Source organism: Zingiber officinale, chromosome 8B (genome assembly GCF_018446385.1).
Source record: "Zingiber officinale cultivar Zhangliang chromosome 8B, Zo_v1.1, whole genome shotgun sequence".
NCBI classification, from domain to species: Eukaryota; Viridiplantae; Streptophyta; class Magnoliopsida; order Zingiberales; family Zingiberaceae; genus Zingiber; species Zingiber officinale.
This window is the reverse complement of record NC_056001.1, coordinates 57,911,269-57,932,303: the sequence shown is the minus strand read 5'-3', so window position 1 is coordinate 57,932,303 and position 21,035 is coordinate 57,911,269. Positions and strand designations below refer to the sequence as shown.

Genomic DNA, 21,035 nt, shown 5'->3' with positions numbered 1-21,035 from the left:
GATTTTCAATTTGTGTGGTATCTGGTTTCAATTTTTGCGATGTTAGAAGTTAACCTTAGATTCGGCAAGGTAGAGGTAAAGTAATTAACTACAGGGCCGAGCGATCATATTATTGCCTAGAATATTTTCTAGAATAAGTCGTTTTGATCAACTAATCCATCTTGGATCAGGTAAGTTAGTGTTTTTATTGTTTTTAGAATGAGGCGTTTTAATAAATAAATTACTTTACCTGGATTTAGTTTTAGGATATGGAGTTAGTTATTGTCTAATTAAATATTATAGTAAGAATTAGTCTTTTTTAAACGTAAACAATATACCTTTTTGATGTTTGTATATAAACGTGTTGCATGGTCATTTTTCATAAATCAAGAAATCAATAAATAATTAATTCATTAAGGAATTAAAAGTCTTTGGTTAATCCACAATTTCATTAATTTCCTTGCCGGCACACTGGTCTCTTTGGGTCAGAATTATCATAACTTCTCATTTAATGACAGTTTTCTTATTAGCTACAAAATTTATCTGTTCCTTCGTGTCCAGTAAACCATGGACAACTTTTAAGTACGTGAAATGCGGACAATTCTTGATGCTTAGGGGGTTTCCTGCTTATGTTTATGCATGCTCATGCTATGCTATGCTTATGAATAAGTCTATGCTTAAATTTATGATATAAATTCATATGTTTATATTTTGATTTATAATTATATCATGTCTAAGTTGTTTTGCATATCCATGTTAGGTTCATGTACAAGTCTATACTTAAGCTTATGTTATGGATTTACACGCTTATATTAAGATTTACGATTATGTCTATGTTTATGTAATTATGTGGTTGAGTATGACCAATGTCCTCACCCTGAAAGCTTACCAAAATTTTATATGATTTGAGTGTGACGGTATCCTTAGCCCGGGAGCTCACCAAAATTCTATATAGTTGAGTGTGACTGATCTCCCTAGCCCGGGAACTCACCAAAATTCTATGTGGTTGAGTGAGACCGGTGTCCATAGCCCAGAAGCTCACCAAAATATATGCGGTTGAGTGTGACTGGTGCCCTTAGCCTGGGAGCTCACCAAATCTACGTGGTCAAGTGTGACTGGTGTCCTTAGCCCGGGAGCTCACTAAATCTAAGTGGTCGAGTGTGACCGGTGTCCTTAGCCCCGGAGCTCACCAAAACTATGTGGTTGAGTGTGACCGATGACCTTAGCCCGAGAGCTCACCAAACCTTAGACAATTGAGTGTGACCGGTGACCTTAGCCCGGGAGCTCACTAAGCCTATGTAGTTATGTTTATTTTCATGCTTAGCTTATTTACACGCTGATGCTCATGATTAAGTGTATTCCTATGTGTATGTTTACGTCATGCAAGTAAGCTTATGTCTATGCTTATTAATATGCTCATGATTAAGTCTATTTTTATGTGTATATTTATGTCATGCAAGTATGTTATATCTATGCTTATGTATATGCTCATGATTAAGTTTATTCTGATGTATATGCTTATGTCATGCAAGTATGCATATGCCTATGCTTACTTACATGCTCATGTTTACGTTTATTTTATGCTTTTATGCTTATATCGACACCTATGCTTATATTCATGATATGCCAGTAGTCAGGTTCTAAGTTACCTAGCATGTGTTTCCCTTAATACATTAGGTCATAGACGTTAACTATCGCATAACAAGATTTGGAATACATTAGGTCATTTCCCTTAATCCATCAAGCTCACAATCCAGATTGAATGCTATTTGGGTGATCAATCCACCAAACACTATCATCCCCGAAGATGTTTTAGCTGCCCTCAACAAAATTTGCAAGAAATGAAATCCAGAATCAAAATCTACTTTATTCAACATCGCCCAAAGAGAATAGAGTTCTACCTTTCTAACCACCCCATCACTTTCTCCTCGACCAAAGATCATTTTGCTCATCACTCGGTGAAAATATCTAAAGGTCGGGTTTTGCATGCGGGATGTCTTAGCTCTAGAGGGTTCATAAGGGTCCTTTGATCCGATTATTGACGTCCAAAATTCATTCCATCTAATCTCATCATCAAATCTGCAAGCATCACCAGTAGGTAAACCAAAACAATTATTAAAATCACTAAATGCCCACCGAACTTCTTTATTCATCATCCTGAAAGTTATCACTCGTATATAGTCATCTTCAAACGAAAACTTAACATCAATTGAGCTCAAAAATTCAAGGACCAAGCGGGGTAAGTCGGTAAATGGGCATACATAATATCGTTCCAGTCTAAAGAAGTAATTATCCAATCTACATCATCCCTAATTCCTAGCATATCTAAAGTAGCGGGATCCATATATTTAGTGCATGTAATTTTTCTAGCGACAAGGATATCATACCTAGCTTTATGTTCATGATTTATAAAAATAATATTGAACTTGTTTTTGTTACCTTGATCGTGTGCCACCCTTTTTCCCTTGCCTTTTGAAGAGGAAGAAGAAGAAGTCTTCCCCTTGCCTTTGTCGCCCCCGGTGCGTTTCCTTCGCCAGATTCACCGCTTCCTCGACGAAGTCTCTTCAAGATTTACGACATGATATACAAGGTGTAAGTGGGGATGGATCTTGAGGAGGGAAGAGGAGAAGGCTTGAAGAAGTGTTAGATCTAGATGTAGATCTAAGGAAAAATAAACTCTAGAGGTAGGGATTTGGGGTTTGATGAGGAGTAGTGGAGAGGAGAAAACTTTTGGGAGAGAAGGAGATGGAAACTAGGGCTTTTGGAGAAGTAGGCGGCGCACACGGGTAGGGGCACGACCGTGTCTTATAGACATGATCGGGTTAGGTGGGATTCTGCACGGTCGTGCCGATTGGCACGGTCTCCTCTTTTCTCCCCACGACCAAAGTCGCACGACTGTGCCGATTTGCACGACCCGTTCCTTCTTCTTCTCGACTTTGATTGCACGACCATGCCAATTGGCATGGCCTGTGTCTCTTCCTCCACTGTTCTTCTTGCACAGGCTTGCCAATTGACACGGCCAATGTCTTTTCCTTCTCTGTACAGGCCACACGATCGTGCAAGGTTGCACGGCCCGTGGCCTTTGTCCCTCTGTCAGCTTCGTACGATCGTGCGAGGTCACACGACCGACTCCTTTAAGCGCACAATGACTCACCTTTTGCCATTTTGATTCCTCTGACGCCTCCACACCCATGAAACGCTCACGACCAGCTTGTGGAGGCTCTGCACATCCTGAAAATGAATACCCAAAAATAAAGAAATAATACAAGTACTCGACTTGAACTTACTTAGAGAAATAAAATGATAAACTGAATGATGAATTAAAATGAAAAACCCTTAGGTTGCCTCCTAAGAAACGCTTGTTTTAGGTCTTTAGTTCGACCCCGTTTCAGTTAGTGTGGACTAAACCCATGGAATCACGGCTCTCCTCCTAGGGTTAATGCTCCAGTCTGCACTTCAATTTCGCTCGTGCAGGAAAAATGTACTTCTTACTGCTTGCTGGAGGGGACCTCTCTTGGAAACTGCACTCCTCGACTTTGTGTATGTTCATCTTGCTAGAATTTCCCTGAGAAGAGGGGTCGCAGATAGAAGAATCAGATAGATCAAATTCAATCATTTCTTTGCCGATCTCCAAAGATAACTTGTGACTTTTCACATCAATGAGGGATCCAGCTGTAGCAAGGAATGTCTTCCAAGGATGATCAATATCTTGGGATCCTCCTTCATATCCAGGATAATAAAATCTGTGGGAATGATGCATCTGCCTACTTCTACTGGCACGTCTTTCACTATTCCCATTGGGTATCTACATGAATGGTCAGCTAATTGTAATGTCATAGTAGTTAGTTTAATGTTCTAGAGTCCTAGCTTCTTACATAGGGAGTACGACAGTAGGCTAACGCTGGCTCTTAAATCGTAGAAAGCTTTCTGTATGAGTTCAGACTTAATTTTGCAAAGTATGGAAAAACTCCCTGGATCCTGAAGTTTTGGTGGAATGTTTGCCATAAGTAGAGCGTTACAATTTTCTGTTAATGCTACGGTCTCGAAGTCGCCTTTCTGTTAATTTTGGTAAAATATCCTTTAAGAACTTTGCGAACTTCGACATTTGGTGTAGTGCATCTATAAGTGGTATTTCTACACAAATTTCCTTAATCTTCTTCAGGAATTGGTTGAACTCTTCATCCTTCTGGGATGTTATCAGTTTCTAAGGGAAAAGAATCGTCTGACTTTATGGGGGAATTTGAAGAGCTGCTTCAACTTTCTTAGTGACCTCCTCTCCATCCCTGTTTTGGATCTGATTAGGCATTAGGGGAGAGGACTCTTCCTCTGAGTCAGGTCCTTTCTGAGTAATGATTTGGGGGTCTCCCACAGTTCGTCCGCTCCTCAGCTCGATGCGGTTGCAGTGTTCCACTGGGTTTATATCGAGCTTTCCTAGAAATGTTCCCTATGCTCTTGAAAAAGACTGTGCTATCTGGGCTATCTGGCTGTCTTGCATCTTCTGATGTTTTTTCTGAATTTTCCAGTCTTTGAGTCAGTTGCTTGATCTCATTCTTTATCTCTTTTTGCTCTGAGAGAGCTTCTTCAAGCATCTTTTCGATTCTGGATAGTTGTGAAGGTTGCTGTTGTTAATAAGCTTGTTGTCCAGATGAGTAGCTCTGTTGCCCAGATTGATAGCTTTGTTTTGCTGGCCCTTGGTCCTGATTGCTCCGGTATGATAAATTTGGGCGATTCCTCCATCCTGAATTGTATGTGTTGGAGTACGGATTATTTTGCTTCTGGTTATAACTGACTATTGCATCGTATTGCTCAAGTTGGTTTATCTGTGCTTGTATTGGACCTAGGGAGCAAGTATCTTGAGCATGATCCGTACTTCCATAAGTTGCATAAACACAAACTATTGCATTGGCCATGTTATTTCCCATGACCTCAAACTTCTTGGTCAGAGCTGTTGGGGCAATTTCCCTAGGTCAAGTTTGACCAGTTTGACTAAGCTTGAGTTGAGTCGAGATTTGAGTTTTGATGTTTGACAATTAAGGAGATTGCTGGAGCAATCGTCCGGTTATGAAGATGGTCAAAGGGTTGACCATGTTTATGAGAATACAAGTCAAATAGGTCAAGGTTGACGGGAGACTTGACTGGGAAAGTCCTAATTGGATGTTAGGCATTTGGAAAGTCCTAGTGAGGAGCTAGGCAAGGGAAAGTCCTGGTGAGGAGCCAGGAACGGGAAAATCCTAGTGAGGAGCTAGACAGGAGAAAGTCCTGGTGAGGAGCCAGACAATTGGAAAGTCTTGGTGAGGAGCCAGACAAGTGGAAAGTCTTGGTGAGGAGCCAAGCAGTTGGAAAGTCCAAGTGTGATCTTGGCAAAGTGGAAAGTCCTGGTGAGGAGCCAGGCAATTGGAAAGTCCAAGTGTGATCTTGGCAAAGGTGTAAGTCCAAGCATGTGGTCTTGGCAAGGTAAGTCCTGGTATTTTTTGGTAAGGAAGACCCAACAACTAGGATGAGGCCGAAGGAAACTCTTGAAGGCAAGGCGTGAAAGATGGGGAGATATCCGAGGGGCGCGAAGCTGATGGATGAGGCTAGAAGACTAGTTTAAGGTTGGTCGGGTATGGCCAAATGCTAAGCATGGAGACCCAACAGGTCACGGTTGACTAAGAGCTGGGTTGGAGACTTTGGACTTGAGATTGAGTCAAGTCCAGGAGGGTCAATCGATTAGGCAATCGATTGAACCAGGGTCCAATCGATCAGCCGATCAATTGAAGTGTGCTGCGAAAGAAGAAATGGCCCAATCGATTGGGAGCATGAGTCGCGAGCACAGAGGCATTCCCAATTGATCGGACAATCGATTGGGATTCTCCAATCGATTGGTCAATCGATTGGAGCTGGGATTTCTCGCGCGATCGCGAGAACATAGAAAGCATCTGAATCGATCGGTGGATCGATTCAGACTGTCCCAATCGATTGGCCGATCGATTGGGATTTGACCGTTATGCAGGATGCAGGTGATGGACGGCTGGGATTGTGCGGAGTTGACATGGTAATTGATTGAAGCTGATTTCAATCGATTGGAAGCACAGGATATAGCCGTTGCAGAGCGTTTTCTCCGTAGAACTTTAGTTCTTCTTCTTGTGATCTTCAGCGATTTTCACACGAGCTTCTTCCGATCTTCACCGCCAGTTCTTGAAGGCGCTTGGGGTGCATTCCCAAGGTTCAAAAGGCAATAACAAACAACAAGTAAGCAAGAAGAAGGGTGTATTTCAGTTATATCTTGTATTTTTTTCTTGGGTGAGTTGTGTTGTTGTGTGTGTTAGTTAGAGCCCTAGAGCCAATCATATGATGATTGTTGTATGGCCTCGATGTATTATATTCCTATATGTACATAAAGGCATTTCTTTATGGTTATTATACTTACTTATATTGGTGCCAAATAACTAAGTATAATAGCGTCCTTGAATAGAAGGTTCTTATCTATATCAATCGATTGGTTGAATCGATAGTGAGATGATATAGAGAACACTACTCTTAATCATTGCTAGTCAAGTATTAACATTCAGGGGCAATGTTAATGCGACGAGACTAGCATGTAGGTCAACTCGATGACTTGATCTCACAAGTCATGGATATAGAGATATCAAGTTGATACATGGGTATGTATTGGAGAATGTATACTGAATGACCCGCCATAAGAAAGTATCATGGATCGTTATATGAGTGTCATATACTTTCTCATGTGACTATTAGTATGACTACTATCAGTCCTTGGACCTGAAGTCACCATGGTTCCCTACATAAGGAGTTACATACTTTGGATTTGTCAAACATCACCCGTAATTGGATGGACTATAAAGGCGATTACTGGGTATATAACAAATTATGCAGAGGGATGTGAGTGATGTAGATGAGATCTATCCCTCCTATATGACAAGAGCGACATCATTATTCTTGATAGAGTGAGACCACTAAGTGCATGACCATGCCCAAATGAGTCAATATGAGATATTGAGCTCATTTGATTAGAGTGAGTCTACTTGGAGTTCGAGATTTAGATGGATTAGAGGATGACACGGTCTATGTCTCAAATTGATCAATCTAGATGTTAAGGATAGAAGGACATTATCATATATTGTGAAGTGTCACAATTAGTAGTCACAAGACGATGTTGGATCTCAACATTCTTGTAATTTGGGTAACAATGATGTATTGCTAGATGCCGCTCATTGTTTATGTTTCTAAATAAGATTTAGAAACATTGCCAACGTTACAAGAACCTATTGGGTCACACACAAAGAACAAGTGGATGGAGATTAAGTTCATATGATGAACCAATTGGATTAGATTCATATGATGAACCAAAATTGGATTAAGAGTAATCCAAATTAGACTTATTGAGTTAGACTCAATTGAATTCAATTGTTAAATGAGTCTAATTTAGAGTTGATTCATTGAGTCAATTTATATTAATGAATTGAGATTCATTAAATTGAAATTGACTTGAATCAAAGGTTGGATTTAACTCAACAAGGAAGAGAAGTGGTCAATTTTGACTTGACTAAATTGGAAGTTGAAACATCAAGTTTGACTTGATGAAATGCCACTTGGTGAAGGTTGACTCATCCTACATGGCATGGCTAACCAATACATCCTTGCCACATCATCTCCACATCATCAAGGGAGAGCTAGAGGCATGGAATGCCAAGAGCCAAAGACCCTTGGCATTCCATGTGTGGCCGGCCAAATGAATATGGGATTCATTGGCATTGAAGAGTGATTATTGGTTGTTGTCTTCTTCCTCCTTAGCTCCTTCTTGTTCTCATTCTCCTCTTGGCCGAAAGTTCCAAGCAAGAAGGGTGAAGGTGAGTGAGTTTAATCCAAGAAGAAAGGGTAAGTAGAGAGTTTAGAGAAGTGTATGAGAATCCTCTTCTTCTTTTTCTCTCCTTTCTTCTTCCAATCCCATCTGAGAGCCCTTGGGAGTGCTAGCACACTTGTGGTGCTCTCTTCTCCATCTAGAGTGGTTTGAGAATCACTTCTTGTTCGTGTGGATACTACTAAAGGTGTGTACACTTGAACACACTCGAGATCCGACAACATTTGGACGAGCGGAATAAGTGAAGGGGTTCGCATCAAAGGTATAACTTCTCTATCATGTAGATCTAGTGTAGATCTAGGATTAGAAAACATGTACACGAAAATTTTAATCTTCATACGGATCCGGTGGCATGGAACTTCGGGGTTTCCTCAACGCATAAAGCGATTTTTATGGCCCGAAAGTTCCAACAGTGGTATCAGAGCCACGTGCGAACATGTACTTATTTTTATTTTAATTTTTATGAAAAATTATAGTTCTATAAGTTTCTGTGATTTTATTAATTTTATGGTTTTTAAGAGTATTTTCTCGTAGAAGCGAAGCAACAAGTGTTTGAACACTTGTAGGCTTCAACTACCGAGAAACACCTTCCGTAACGGTAAGGTCTCGCCCAAAATATTTTGGGACAGCAGCTCAAGGTGCTGTAAGATCGTCGTGGGATACTCGTGAGACTTATTTTGCGAGAAGGGGTGATGCCCCTAACCCCGCAAGGGGCATTGTCCTGCGATCACGCCCGAAAATCGTTAAACGGGACCGCCGGGAAGTTGCGACTCATAAAATCGTAAAAACAGTAATAAAATCACAGAAATTTATATAAAATACATAATTTAAAATTATGTATGATTTGTGATGGTCATGGCCCAAAAACCCCAATTGGATTGGTTACATGTGTTGTAATTCATAATATGACCTACGCGCCATTTTTGTGTGATTGTGCGTGTTGTATATGTGATACGCGACCTGCGCGTCGTGCCTTTCTATTTTATTTCCTGTTGTAAATAGTTTAGATTCGAATGTAACTCGAGTTTCATCTTTGTAATGTACAAAATGGAGCTGTGGAAGGTCCACTCGAGGAGGAGTTACAGGGAGGGTGCGAGCAACACGTGGCGGTCAAAGGGAGTAGTTGTTGACCCTAGGTTGACCGTCCGATCTTCTCATTGGCTTGAGAAGATCGTAGTAGGGCCATGACCTAATCACAGTTTAATTAATTGTTTGTGTGTGTGTATGTGATGTATGCTAGAGTAGAGTAATTAATTAGTGCATTGACGATTAGATTATATCTTAATCGCGTATATGATACACATCAATGATTAGATTAGATCTTAATCGCGTTAACTCAAAATGCCTACCATGCCATGATACCCATCACTACCTCAATCACATGTTGTTGTTGAATCTGCCAAGGCAGAGCAACGCATATTATCTTGGTAGGGTGCGGAGGGACAATCTTGGTCCCGCCTATCAACGCCTGGGTGAGTACAAACTCAATCAAATTGAGAATAACTAGTTAAGTCAATTGGATTGGGTATAACTATAGGCATTTTCCAATGGTTGGAAGATAGGACAAAATCACATTCATATTAACTTTTGGGCGATTTAGCCAAAGCTAACTCAAGTTTTAATATAAATGCGGATCTTGATCCTATAAACAAGAGTTGCATAGAGATGTAATTGATAATTAGTTATCTACCGATCATATTAAGTCTTGGGCGATTTAGCCAAAGCTAACTCAAGGCGTAGTATGATGTGGATCTTGTCCCGCAAGAATTATAGCTAGTTGGTTAGAATATAGTAGATGTGGTTTGACCACATCCATGACTTGATTCTACAAACGTTCTATAATTCAGTGGGAGCATCATTTAGTTAAAGGCCTACTTAAATGATTAGTGGAATATGATATTTATTTTCTGCATTTTCTGTTATAGATTGCCATGTCGACAAACACGAACACCTTCTCTCTGCGTTCTGTCCTTGATAAGGACAAGCTCAATGGAGCTAATTTCCTGGACTGGTACAGGAATCTAAGAATTGTTTTCACACAAGAACTTAAACTGTACGTCCTGGAGCAACCCATTCCCGAGGCACCTCCTGCCACTGCTACGCGAGCTGACCGAGATGCTTATAAGAAGCATCAAGACGACGCATTAGATGTGTCATGCCTCATACTCGCAACCATGAACTTTGAGCTTCAGAAGCAACACGAGTTGATGGGTGCTTATGATATGGTTGAACATCTTTGTCAACTATATCAAGGACAAGCGAGGCACGAGAGATTCGAGATCTCCAAGGCACTGTTTTAGTGTAAGATGCAAGATGGGACTCCCGTAGGACCCTATGTGCTCAAGATGATTGGGTACATAGAAAACCTACAGAGGTTGGGATTCCTACTTGGCCAAGAGCTGGCCACTGACTTGATCTTGCAATCCTTGCCGGATAGTTACAATCAATTTGTTCTAAATTATAACATGAATGAAATTGATAAACCCCTGCCTAAGCTGCTAAGCATGTTAAGAACTGCTGAGCTCAACCTTAAGAAGGTAAAGCCCAACTCCATTTTGATGGTGCAAAAGGGCAAAGGCAAGGGCAAGCCTAAAGGTAAGGTTAAGTTCCAAACCAAGGGCAAAGGCAAGGCACTGAAACCCAAAGGAGGGGTCGCCAAGGATGCTACCTGCTTCCACTGCGGTCAGACCGGGCACTGGAAGAGGAACTGCAAAGTGTACTTGGAAGATCTTAAAAAGAAGAGAAGTGAGACTTATACTTCAGGTATATATGTTATAGAAGTTAATCTCTTTATTTCTTCATCATGGGTATTAAATACTGGATGTGCTTCTCACATTTGTACTAATGTGCAGGCGTTGAGAAATAGCAGGGCATTGACGAAGGGAGAGGTGGACCTACGAGTAGGTAATGGAGCACGGGTTGCTGCTGTTGCTGTAGGGACTTACTATCTATCTCTGCCCTCTGAGCTTGTATTAGAACTAGATGAATGTTGCTATGTGCCTGCTCTTACTAAGAACATAATTTTAGTTTGTTATTTGGACAAGAAAGGTTTTTCATTTATAATAAAGAACAAATGTTGTTCAATTTATTTAAATGATATGTTCTATTGTAGTGCACCTCTGATGAACGGACTCTACATTCTAGACTTAGAGAACCTCATCTATAACATAAATACCAAGATGTTCAAATCAAATGAAATGAACCTAACCTATCTCTGGCATTGTCGCTTAGGTCATATAAATGACAAACGCTTATCCCAGCTCCATAAAGATGGTTTGCTGGACTCATTTGATTTCGAATCATATAAGACATGCGAGTCATGCCTACTAGGCAAGATGACCAAGACTCCCTTTAGTGGACATAGCGAAAGAGCGATTGACTTGTTAAGACTTATACATAGTGATGTATGTGGCCCTTTCAATGTCGCTGCCAGAGGTGGTTATAGGTACTTCATTACATTTACTGATGACTTCAGTATATATGGTTATGTGTATCTGATGACACATAAGTCAGAATCCTTTGAAAAGTTCAAAGAATTCAAGAATAAAGTGCAAAACCAGCTTGGCAAGAGTATTAAGATACTTCGATCAGATCAAGGTGGAGAATACCTTAGCCATGAGTTTCGTGACTATCTAGCTGAGTGTGAGATTCTATCCCAACTAACTCCTCCTGGAACACCACAGTGAAATGATGTATCCGAAAGGAGGAATCGTACCCTATTAGATATGGTACGGTCTATGATGAGTTACACAGATCTTCCTATATCTCTTTGGGGCTATGCTCTGGACACAACAACCTTCATACTCAACCGTGTTCCATCCAAGGCTATGATAAAGATACCATATAGGATATGGACTGGGAGAGATGTCAGGTGTCTTTTATGAGGATTTGGGGTTATGAGGCTTATGTTCGACGTCATGTCTCGGACAAATTGGGACTCAAATCTGATAAGTGCTATTTTATAGGATATTTCAAGGAAACGAAAGGATATTACTTCTACATTCCCAATCAACACAAAGTAGTTGTGGCTGTTGGTGCAACCTTAGGTCAAGGTTGACCTGGTTGACCCGACTCGAGTTGACGTGACTCGAGTTGTATTTTGATGTTTGACTTGGGAAGATTGTCGGTGCAACCTTAGGTCAAGGTTGACCTAGTTGTGTTGCATGTTGATGTTTGACACTCGTGAGAGAGTTCTATTCTTGATGTGGGACAAGAATAGATGTTTGGGAGATTATTGGTGCAACCGTAGGTCAAGGTTGACCTGGTTGACCTGATTCGGGAAAAGTCCAAGTATGGAGACTTGGCACGGAAAAGTCCAAGCAGGGAGCTTGGCACTGGAAAAGTCCAAGTATGGGGACTTGGCACGGAAAAGTCCAAGCAGGGAGCTTGGCACGCGAAAAGTCCAAGTATGGAGAATTGGCACGGGAAAGTCCAAACAGGGAGTTTGCACGGGAAAGTCCCGTGAGTGAAGCCAGGCAATGGAAATCCCGGTGAGTGAATCCAGGTGAAAATCCTAGTGAGTGAAGCTAGGTGAAGGTGAAAGTCCAGTGAGTGAAGCGGGCATTCTGGTAAGTGAAGCTGGTGAAAATCCTAGTGAGTGAAGCTAGGTGAATGGGAAGTCCTAACGGGATGTTAGGCGGTGTGGAAAATCCTGAAGTGAGGCGGTGAAAATCCTAGTGAGTGAAGCTAGGTGAATGAGAAAGTCCTAACGGGATGTTAGGCATGTTGGAAAGTCCCGTGAGTGAAGCCAAGTTGGAAAGTCCCGTGAGTGAAGCCAGCAGTGGAAAGTCCTAACTGGGATGTTAGGCAATGTGGAAATCTGGTGAGTGAAGCCGGTGAAAGTCCCGTGAGTGAAGCGCAAGGAAAATCCAGATGGATCGGGGATGATCGGACTCGGTGTTGGAAAGTCCAAGTAGGTCAAAGGGATTGACGGACACTTGGCGGGGAGTTCTAGCAGGTCAAGGAGTGACCAGATGTTAGGGATGAAGTACCAATAGGTCAAGGTTGACCGGATATTGGTTTGAAGTCTTGGGACTTGGTTTGGGCCAAACCCAAGCTCGGATCGGTCACCAAACCGATCCGGATACTGTTGCCTCGATCGGTCCGGTGACCGATCGATCTAAAATGCTTATTTTTGACTGACCAGTGGCCCCAGCAACAGAGGCAAAGAGAGGCAGGTGATCGGTCCACGCATCGATCAGGCCGTCCTGATCGGGGGACCGATCGAGACGATGTCGCTGAGGTTGGGATCGGCGTGGACCGATCCAGGCTCGATCGGTCCGCGCACCGATCGAACCCGCATGAAGGTGGGCAGTGAAGAAAGCGATCGTCCGGGACCGATCGAATAGGTCCCGATCGGTCCCGACCGATCAGTACTGCCGCGCCGCAACGGCCAGATTTCTTCGTGTTTTCTTCGCTTCGCAGTTATAAAAGGAGGGCTACTACCGCGAGCCAAACGCGTTTTCCGCTCTTCTTCCGCCGAATCTTTTCGCCTCGCCGAGCTTTGGTTGAGCTCTCATTGTCTGAGTTCTTGAACTCGTCGAAGCTCGCGTGAGTTTCTGCCGGTGTTCTAGCTGGATCCGAGAAGTCGCTTCATCAAGGTTCCAGTCGACAACAAGAGGCAAGCAAGTGTATTACAATTTCTATTGTTCTTGTTTGTTTTCTCCATTGTTGTACTCCTTTGTTTGCTGTTGCAAAAGAGTGTGGCGAGGTTTCTCCACCCATAAGGAGTTTATATTAGCCGGTTCTCCGGGGACTCATCCACCGACGGATTGACCGGACTCGTCCACCTTACGGACACGCCGAGGAGTAGGAGCCCTAATCTCCGAACCTCGTTACATCCATCGAGTTTGAGGTTTGATTTCTTTCTTTGTCGCTTCTATTGTTTTATTTCCGCTGCGCTAACTCGACATTGTAGAAAGAATCGAGAACGAATTGGGGTCGGCTATTCACACCCCCCTCTCTAGCCGTACAAAGGATCCTAACAGTGGCTAAGACTGGGGTTTTTCTAGAAAGAGATTTTGTTTCTAGAAAAACTAGTGGGAGTACATTCAATCTTGAAGAAGTTCAGGATATGGACCATAGCACTGAAGCCTTGATGAAGTTGAACTGGAACTATAAAGTGTTGTGGATGATGAGATTGTTCCAAAAGGAGTTGAGGAACAACAACCAGTTCAAGTAGACCTACCTCTTCGCAGGTCTGATAGGGTACGTCGTCAGCCTGAGAGATACTCATTTCTCTTGTTTGACCATGATGACGTTATGCTCGTTGAAAATGAGCCTACCTCCTATCAGGAAGCTGTGATGAGACCAGATTCTGAGAAATGGCTAGAGGCCATGAGATTCGAAATGGAATCCATGTACACCAACCAAGTATGGATTTTGGTTGATCCACTTGAAGGGGTAAAACCCATTGGGTGTAAGTGGGTCTTTAAGAGAAAGACTGACATAGATGGACTGATATATAAGGGTCGTCTGGTAGCTAAAGGTTTCAAACAAATTCATGGTATTGACTATGATGAAACCTTTTCTCCAGTAGCGATGTTTAAGTCCATTCGGAGCATGCTTGCTATTGCAGCATACCACGATTATGAGATCTGGCAAATGGATGTCAAAACCGTATTTCTGAATGGAAACTTGCTCGAGGATGTGTACATGACACAACTTGAGGGTTTGTAGATCCACAACATACTGGCAGAGTATGCAAATTGTGTAAGTCCATTTATGGACTAAAGCAAGCTTCTCGGAACTGGAATCTTCGATTCGATGATGCAATCAAACAGTTTGATTTCATCAAGAATGAAGATGAACCTTGTGTCTACAAGAAGATTGTAGGGAACACAGTTGTCTTCCTTGTGTTGTATGTGGATGACATACTACTCATTAGGAACGAGATCCCTTTGTTGTAGTCTGTAAAGACTTGGTTAGGGAATTGTTTCTCAATAAAGAACTTAGGTGAAGCAGCCTGTATTCTAGGCATAAAGATCTATAGAGATAGATCTAAGAAATTGCTTGGCCTAAGTCAGAGTACATACATTGACAAGGTATTACTACGGTTTACCGTGCAGAATTCCAAGAAAGGATTTATGCCGATGTCACTGTTGGTTGCTACTCGGAAAGCCAAAAGGTTCCACTGTACAAAAATTTTGTACAAAGGTCTGAACCTTTTCCTAGCTACCATGTGTTCTTTTAAATTAAATTTTGGATCGTCTGCGGAACTTAACACATTTGATCCAAAACTTAATCTATTTGTTCTTCTAGGTTTTGACTTGGATCTCCTGCGGAACTAAACACGTTCGACCCAAATCACCTTAAGTTATTAATTCCATTAAATATTAATTTCCATAATCAGTTCCCAGTACTGACGTGGCGAGGCACATGGCCTTCTTGGATATGGGAGCAACCACCACCGACTAGACAAAACCTTTTATAGAAATCTAATATTTAATTTCCTAAAATAACTTTAGGTTAACCGAAAAGAACAATCAAATCACAAGGAAAAATAAAACAAGAAAAACACAACTTCGAAAAACATATTCGAAATACTAGAACGTAAGCCTCTTGTATTTGGTATTATTTCCATAAATAACTAGTATGATGCGGAAAGGAAAAATTACTAGTTATACCTTCTAGAAAGACCTCTTGATCTTCTACCGTATTCCTCTTCTAACCTCGGACGTTGTGTGGGCAACGATCTTCCGAGATAAGAAACCACCAACCACCTTCTTCTCCTCCTAGCTAGGTTCGGCCAACAATAAGGAAGCTTCACCAAGGAAGAAAATCAAAACACCAACCAAGTTCCAAGAGATGCTAGCTTTCTCTCCTTCTTCTTCTTCTCCAAGTAGTATCCGGCCACCACGAGAGCTCCAAGGGGAGAGAGAGGTTCGGCCACCACAAGAGGAAGAGAGGGAGAGGATGATGATGGCCAGCCACACCAAGGAACAAAAGAGGGAGAGAAATAATAGAGGTTCACCTCATGAAGGCACCCCCACCCCTTCTTTTATATTCCTTGGCCTAGGCAAATTAGGAAATTTAATTACAATAAAATTTCCTTAATTTCCTTGACATGATTTAATTGAGAAAAATAAAATAAAATTTTCCAAATTAAACTATATTGGCCGGCCACCACATGGAGAAATAAATTAGACAAGTTTTAATCAACAAATTAAAACTTCCTAATTTGTTTCCGGAAATTTTAAAATTAAAAATTTCTCTTCAAAAATCTCTTCGTGGTTGATAAAAAGAAATTTCCATAATTTTAATTTTACAACATGTGAATAATTTTTAAAGAGAAAATAAAATATCTCACCAATCTACAAATAAGGAAAGAGATCTAATCTCTTTCTTTAATTTTTTGTAGATCTTTTACAAGAGAGATATTTTAATTTTAATTCTCTTTAATAAATTATATCTTTCACATAATAAAAATTAAAATTAAAATTCTTTTTAATTTAATATGGCCGGCCCCTCTAGCTTGGGTTCAAGCTAGGGCCGGCCACCCCAATTCATGCTTAGGCCGACCCTAGCTTGGTTCCCAAGCTAGCTTGGCCGGCCCCCTTTAGGTGGGTATAGAAGGTGGGTATAGGTGGGTATAATACTCTATAAATAAGAGGCTACGATAGGGACCGAGAGGAGGAATTGGTTTTGGTCTCCCGATAAAATTAAGCATCCCGTGTTCGCCCCGAACACACAACTTAATTTTATCAATAATAATTCATTCCACTAGAGAACTATTATTGAACTACCGCACCAATCCCAAATTACATTTTTTGGCTCCTTCTTATTATGAGTGTGTTAGTCTCCCTGTGTTTAAGATATCGAATGTCCACTAATTAAGTGAGTTACTGACAACTCATTTAATTAATATCTTAGTCCAAGAGTAGTACCACTCAACCTTATCATCATGTCGGACTAAGTCCACCTGCAGGGTTTAACATGACAATCCTTATGAGCTCCTCTTGAGGACATTATCAACCTAGTATCTCTAGGACACATTTTCCTTCTATAATCAACAACACACACTATAAGTGATACCATTTCCCAATTTATCGGGCTTATTGATTCATCGAACTAAATCTCACTCATTGATAAATTAAAGAAATAAATATCGAATATATGTGTTTATTATTATATTAGGATTAAGAGCACACACTTCCATAATAACTGAGGTCTATGTTCCTTTATAAAGTCAGTATAAAAGAAACGACCTCAAATGGTCCTACTCAATACACTCTAAGTGTACTAGTGTAATTATACAGTCAAGATAAACTGATACCTAATTACACTACGACCTTCTAATGATTTGTTCCTTTCCATTTTGGTCGTGAGCTACTGCTTATAATTTATAAGGTACTGATAACATTATCTTCTGCATGTGACACCACATGCTATGTTATCTACAATATAAATTAATTGAACAACTACAAACAAATGTAGATAATTTGACCAAATGTGATTCTTTATTCAAAACAAATGTTTACAAAAGCTTAGGCTTTCAGTATACACTCCAACAGTCACATGGTGTGAGTCTTTCGAAGACTCAAAGTCCCTCTTCTAGAGAGGAGAGAGACCGCATGGATAAGATCCCTTATGCTTCAGCCATATGATCTATCATGTACGTCATGCTATGTACTCGTCCTGATGTTTCGTATGCTTTGAGCATGACAAGCAGATACCAGTCAGATCCAAGTGAAAGTCACTGGATAGCGGTCAAGAATATTCTTAAGTACTTGAGAAGGACTAAAGAATATTTCTTGATATATGGAGGTGATGATGAGCTAGCTCTAAAGGGTTACAGTGATGCTAGCTTCCAAACTAACCAGGATGATTATATATCACAGTCTGGGTTCATGTTTTGTTTGAATGGTGGTGCTGTGAGCTGGAAGAGTTCACGGAGGCTAACGTCGTTGATCCCTTGACCAAGGCTTTGGCACAGAGAAAGCATGATGGCCACACTAGATCATTGGGTATTAGACCCTACACTGATTGGCACTAGTGCTAGTGGAAGATTGTTAGTTAGAGCCCTAAAGTCAATCATATGATGATTATTATATGGACTCGATGTATCATATTCCTGTATGTACATAAAGATATTTCTTTATGATTATTATACTTACTTGTATTGGTGCCAAATAACTAAGTATAATAGCGTCCTTGAATAGAAGGTTCTTATCTATATCAATCGATTGGTTGAATCGATAGTGAGATGATATAGAGAACACTACTCTTAATCATTCCTAGTCAAGTATTAACATTCAGGGGCAATGTTAATGCGACGAGACTAGCATGTAGGTCAACTCAATGACTTGATCTCACAAGTCATGGATATAGAGATATCAAGTTGATACATGGATATGTATTGGAGAATGTATACTGAATGACCCGCCATAAGAAAGTATCATGGATCGTTATATGAGTGTCATATACTTTCTCATGTGACTATTAGTATGACTACTATCAGTCCTTGGACCTGAAGTCACCATGGTTCCCTACATAAGGAGTTACATACTTTGGATTTGTCAAACATCACCCGTAATTGGATGGACTATAAAGGCGATTACTGGGTATATAACAAATTATGCAGAGGGATGTGAGTGATGTAGATGAGATCTATCCCTCCTATATGACAAGAGCGACATCATTATTCTTGATAGAGTGAGACCACTAAGTGCATGACCATGCCCAAATGAGTCAATATGAGATATTGAGCTCATTTGATTAGAGTGAGTCTACTTGGAGTTCGAAATTTAGATGGATTAGAGGATGACACGGTCTATGTCTCAAATTGATCAATCTAGATGTTAAGGATAGAAGGACATTATCATATATTGTGAAGTGTCACAATTAGTAGTCACAAGACGATGTTGGATCTCAACATTCTTGTAATTTGGGTAACAATGATGTATTGCTAGATGCCGCTCATTGTTTATGTTTCTAAATAAGATTTAGAAACATTGCCAACGTTACAAGAACCTATTGGGTCACACACAAAGAACAAGTGGATGGAGATTAAGTTCATATGATGAACCAATTGGATTAGATTCATATGATGAACCAAAATTGGATTAAGAGTAATCCAAATTAGACTTATTGAGTTAGACTCAATTGAATTCAATTGTTAAATGAGTCTAATTTAGAGTTGATTCATTGAGTCAATTTATATTAATGAATTGAGATTCATTAAATTGAAATTGACTTGAATCAAAGGTTGGATTTAACTCAACAAGGAAGAGAAGTGGTCAATTTTGACTTGACTAAATTGGAAGTTGAAACATCAAGTTTGACTTGATGAAATGCCACTTGGTGAAGGTTGACTCATCCTACATGGCATGGCTAACCAATACATCCTTGCCACATCATCTCCACATCATCAAGGGAGAGCTAGAGGCATGGAATGCCAAGAGCCAAAGACCCTTGGCATTCCATGTGTGGCCGGCCAAATGAATATGGGATTCATTGACATTGAAGAGTGATTATTGGTTGTTGTCTTCTTCCTCCTTAGCTCCTTCTTGTTCTCATTCTCCTCTTGGCCGAAAGTTCCAAGCAAGAAGGGTGAAGGTGAGTGAGTTTAATCCAAGAAGAAAGGGTAAGTAGAGAGTTTAGAGAAGTGTATGAGAATCCTCTTCTTCTTTTTCTCTCCTTTCTTCTTCCAATCCCATCTGAGAGCCCTTGGGAGTGCTAGCACACTTGTGGTGCTCTCTTCTCCATCTAGAGTGGTTTGAGAATCACTTCTTGTTCGTGTGGATACTACTAAAGGTGTGTACACTTGAACACACTCGAGATCCGACAACATTTGGACGAGCGGAATAAGCGAAGGGGTTCGCATCAAAGGTATAAATTCTCTATCATGTAGATCTAGTGCAGATCTAGGATTAGAAAACATGTACACGAAAATTTTAATCTTCGCACGGATCCGGTGGCATGGAACTTCGGGGTTTTCGCAACACATAAAGCGATTTTTGCGGCCCGAAAGTTCCAACAGTGTGTGGATTTGTACGAGGCTTCTCCGCCTCCGGCTGTAACTGAGAAGGAGTTGTTCTTAGTTGAGATAGCATGTCGTGTGTGGATATTGGATTAGTCACCTCTTCTTAAGGTGGATACCAAGTAAATATACTTGTTAGCATTGTGTGAGTCTTGTATTTTATTTTCGCTGCATATCATCATCAAGATGCAACCGACAAGCGCGCAACAAGACGCTATTCACCCCCCCCTTTAGCAGGCACATCGATCCCAACAAGAGCGTCCAGTTTTGCAGACATGAGTGTGACTGCATCTACGTCGAATTTTCCTGACGCCTTTATTGTATTCCCTGGGAAAGAACTACCAGATCTTTCAGTCGCCCACTGATGGTGGTTCCGTACCACATTCTCTATAATCTCTTCAGCTTCATCAAGGCTCTTGTTCATTAATGCTCCCCCTGCTGCAGAATCGAGGGATACCTTTGTGTGTAATTGATTTCATTGTAGAATATTGCGTGTAGGACCAACCATTTCTTAAGGTCATGATGGGGGCACTGTCTCAACATACTTTTGAATCTTTCCCAGGCTTCAAATAATAATTCTGAGTCTATCTGTTTGAAGCTTGCGATCAAATTCCTCATGTGGGCTGTTTTGCTTGGTGGGTAGAACTTGTCCAGAAACTTCTGCTCACACTGCTCCCAAGATGTTATGCTGTTTGCTGAAAAATAATTTAGCCACTGCTTGGCTCTGTCTTTCAAGGAAAATCCAAAAAGTAGTAACATTACTGATTCTGGAGGGACCCCGTTCACTTTCATAGTACCGTAAATCTCGTAGAAAAGCTCTAAGTAGTGATTTGGATCATAGTGCGGTCCTCCTCCGAATTGATTTTGCTGAACCATGTGGATTACTGTAGGCTTGATTTCAAAGTTGTTGGTTTCAATTGGCAGTCGAGTGATGCTAGATCAAACCCGTCGTGCATAAGGTGATGCGTAGTCCTTCAACAGTTTGTCAGCCATCTCTAAAGATTCTTGTGCGGCTTGAAATGTTTTCTATAAGTTTCTTCTTCTCAAGAAAATCCTATCGATCTCTGGATCGAACGGTAGAAACTGTTCTGAAAGATTAGCTCTTCGCATGCAAAAACAAGATATGGAATATAATAAAGAAAAGAGTAAAATAATATTATATATTTTTAGGCTTTTTAATAAGAACGTAGAAAATAAAGAGAAACAAAAATAAAA

General features: G+C 40.8%; 1 non-coding gene across 1 annotated transcript; it reads left to right on the top strand.

The window, feature by feature from the left end:
- The first annotated feature begins 20,334 nt into the window (after positions 1 to 20,334).
- LOC122018258 lies at positions 20,335 to 20,440 on the top strand. Its single transcript, XR_006121685.1, has one exon. It is a non-coding gene; the product is annotated as a small nucleolar RNA R71 (small nucleolar RNA).
- The last annotated feature ends 595 nt before the right edge of the window (positions 20,441 to 21,035 follow it).